The following is a 3,834-nucleotide window of genomic DNA, read 5'->3' as shown; positions in this document are numbered from 1 at the left end:
ACTCTCTTGTTATAATGATTTATTATTCTTGTACTTGTACATATGATGGATCACTTCGATGTTATGATTTAACTTTTATCATGCTGATGTATCAAATGTATGATATATGATGGACTTGAGTATGTGATTGCCTAGGTATAACTTGGGATTGGGGAGTGTCCTATTGATGCTTTTGTCCTTGGGCATCGGAGGGAATAGTATGGGATGTTCTCCGAAGGTGCTTATAGACACTTTCCCGGGTTATTGAATGACATACATAGGATTGTCTAGTTGTGTGGCTAGGATTGTCCTTGTCGTGTCAGACCCGAATCGGAAGGGCATTGAGACTGAACGACCCGTGGTAGTGTATGGTTTGATGGGCGCTCAAGACCAGTAACCAACCCGGGGTAGGACATAAACCATGCTACGGATACCCGAAAGGGGCCATTTATTAGTAGGGTTGCAAATAGTTAGACTTGGGCTCACGGGCGCTCAAAGATCAGTGGGTCATATCCGTGAGAGGACGTGAGAGCTTCCCGTCTACTATTTGTGGATGACCAATAGGGTTGATGAGTCCGGTGGATAATATCCGTGACTCTAGTGTGAAGGATACTGGAAAGGATCCCGGGATGGGAGAAATGGACGTATCTAGATCTAACTTGATATGACTGAGTAGGATGACTTGCATTGGGCTAGGCTTTACCTTGACATGCACCAATATTTAGACCAAACTGTGATGTGAGAGAGCGATGACCGAAACCCCAACCATGGATTTGTCCGAGAGGGATGCAGGACCCAATTCCCCCCGGCATTGAGTGATTGAGACTTACCTAAAGAAGTATGGTGCTATGACTTAAAGCATGTCTACCATAGAGACTAGCATTCATAGAGTTAGAATCATACTCGCATCATGTGTTTCATATCACATTGCATTATGTTATGATTTGTATTTACATGATTATGAATTATGGAATAACGGTCTTGTTGAGTTCTTTTGAACTCATTCGTTGTTAGATTTTCTCGCAGGTATTGAAGACTCTGATGGCACATTCTACGAGACGGACTTTGATCCCTCATACTACCCTCCGAGTGGTAGCTACGAAGAAGATCAAAGTTATGGTGCCGAAGAGGATTACTCTACGTACCAGGGTTAGCCCTACTGTAGTGAGGGAGCGGCCATGCTGGGCTTTCTTTGTCCACACTTTTGAAGAGACAATTATTAAGATAGAAGAAACCCTTGCTTAGTGCCCCATTTCCTTGGATTTTTGTTAAACATTTAGAATATGTAATTAACTTTCTTTGTGATACTCTTTAAACATTGGATTGTAACTTAACTTGATTTTACTACTTTTAACACTGATTGTAACTTAACTTGATTTTAACACTGCATTGTAACTTAAACATGGGATCTGCGCAAGATACCGATCGTTATCATATGGATAACTACCATATAATGATCATATTATCAAAGGAGTTATCTATTAGCCAAACCTCAAACGGATCTATCATTAACAGATCTATTCGTTAAGATCTAACGGCTATCCGAAGAAGGCTCAAATACATCCAACAAAGGAGATTCGAAGGTACACACTATATAAGACATCACCTACCCACAAGGTAGAGAGATAGAAAAATAAACACAATTTGAATCGTATTCTCAATCTTGGTATCTTTGCTCTGTACTCAAGCAGTGCCTTTTTATGATCAGTTCATCAACTGACTTAGCCTTCGGAGGTGGACTCCCGACCCCAGCGGTCGGACCACATCTGACGTTCGTTTTTGCAGGTCATCTACAGGAGATCTAAGGGCTGAGCAGTTTTTGGACACATCACTAATAAAAAAAACAAAAATACATGAAAACCAGCGTGAGATTGGACATATCCAACGGCCCAAAAGTGTTGGTAGATCACACCTTTAATCCCACATCGATAGGAGAAGGAAAATAACATTTTTATATATCACCGTAACAACTGAAAGCATGTGTTCATTGAAAGGAGAGACGGTTCACATCTCACCTAACAGGGACGAGCTTTCGGGTTAAGGCTACCCACTTCGGCGGATCTTATACCCAACTTTTTTTATTTTTCTCTCCTACATCCACATGGATTTCCATCCACCCTGACAAAAAAAATTTCCTGAGTCTGAACCTTTCTTGCAGATCCATGATCCTACCCATGAGAATTGCTTATCTTGAGTCATTCTTTCATATCCATGAAGGATTTGAGCCCAGAAACCACCTTATACTCACAACTGATCACTAAAAAGCTTTAAATTGGCTATGAGGATTCCGTCCAGTTGCAGAAAGTAGCTAGGATTCATGAAGTATTTATTTTCTGGGCTGGGTAGGAAGGGAGAAGATCCATGCGCTAAAGCATATCAGATTGATCCGCTTTGCAGAAGGAAGCTACCTTCACCCCATCTCTCTTCACCCTTCCTCCTCTTCTCGTTTCATAACAATATACAGAATCAGATTTCAAGTTTTTCTGTTAGAATTAAGAATGTAGATCTCAAGAGAAGAGATACAGAGTTCTAGATTAATCAGGAAGCTACTCAAGAATAAACTAGAAGCATCTACAGCAACTGGGGAAGATCATGAGCAGTCTCACAATAAGGGGCAATCCTCTTGTCATGGTGGTATACTGTTACGTCCAGGTCTACATGGTTTAAAAATACTGAAAAGAAAACTAGAATTGGCACAGAAAAAACATAGAAGCAACCTAGCGTTTAACAGTGATCCCAAAACTCTCCTCTTGGTTTCTGCTGAAAACAGAAATTATAAAAAAACCATGTAATTAATTAGTATATAATTTACTACAGTTTAGAAAAAGAGTACAAACAAGTACATGCTACTTCCTAGGTAATGAAGATTGTCACTTATGCACTGTTTCCTTCCATCTCAAAAATATGCATCCGGGAGGCAGTGCTAGAGGTTGTGCTTGTTCCTGTCCTGACTTCTTGGAGGCAGTTTTCAAACCTAATTGCTGCAACTGATGAACAACGTGTGACATCCTTGGTCGCACTGAAGGTACATGCTGAGTGCAAGCATATACAAGGTCCACCACCTTTTGTACAACTCCAACTTCTGGAATATCAGATATCAGAGGGTCTAGAAGCTTGGGGTATTGGTGAGCCTGCACAAGAGGGGTGGCCTACTCAAATATACTCTGCCAGTTGACAGAATGAACTCCTTGGGCAGGCCTACGGCCGCTAATGAGTTCAAGAAGAAGCACTCCAAAGCTATAAACATCAATCTTGGTTGTGAGCTCATTTCTGTAAACAAATTCGGGTGCTAGGTATCCATATGTACCAGCCGTCACTGTCCTCTCATGCATCACTTCCCAGGGGACAAACTTTGAGAGACCAACTCCCATGATATGTGCTCCAAACTCCTCATCCAGCAATACATTGCTGGCTCAGATATCCCGGTGCACCACATGTGGCTTCACCTTGTCATGCAGAAACCTGAAATGCAAATATGCATAGGAATCAAAAGACGAGTCACAAATTCATAGAGAACTGAGCAAGAGAGGCCTCTGTTAAACCATAAAAATTGAAACCAACAATTATGATACAGACTGAGAATCTTCTTAAAGTAAATGAAAAGAACAGGTAAACTCATTTGATTTTTGTTAACGTTAATCTGAAGTCTATGGCTAGAAGGCAAGATCAAACAAACTAAACAAGGAAATAATCTCCTAACTTTATATTTTGTTTTCTTGGGATTTTGGGAGAAAGTATTTTACTCTGCGTAACTGCATTTAAATCTTACTACTACGGAACCATTTGTAAAAATAGATTTGCTATTAAAGTTAACCCTCATTAGTTCCACATCCACATAATAAACACAAGATTTTT

General features: G+C 40.4%; 1 non-coding gene across 1 annotated transcript; it reads left to right on the top strand.

Moving 5' to 3' along the window:
* The first annotated feature begins 1,959 nt into the window (after window positions 1-1,959).
* On the top strand, window positions 1,960-2,059 carry LOC149001799 (U6atac minor spliceosomal RNA). Its single transcript, XR_016170577.1, has one exon. It is a non-coding gene; the product is annotated as a U6atac minor spliceosomal RNA (small nuclear RNA).
* Window positions 2,060-3,834: the final 1,775 nt, after the last annotated feature.

This window comes from Hakea prostrata, chromosome 10 (genome assembly GCF_041222555.1).
Source record: "Hakea prostrata isolate BN-2017 chromosome 10, UWA_Hpros_2, whole genome shotgun sequence".
NCBI lineage: Eukaryota > Viridiplantae > Streptophyta > Magnoliopsida > Proteales > Proteaceae > Hakea > Hakea prostrata.
The sequence above is the reverse complement of the archived record's forward strand: the minus strand, read 5'-3'. Positions and strand labels throughout refer to the sequence as shown.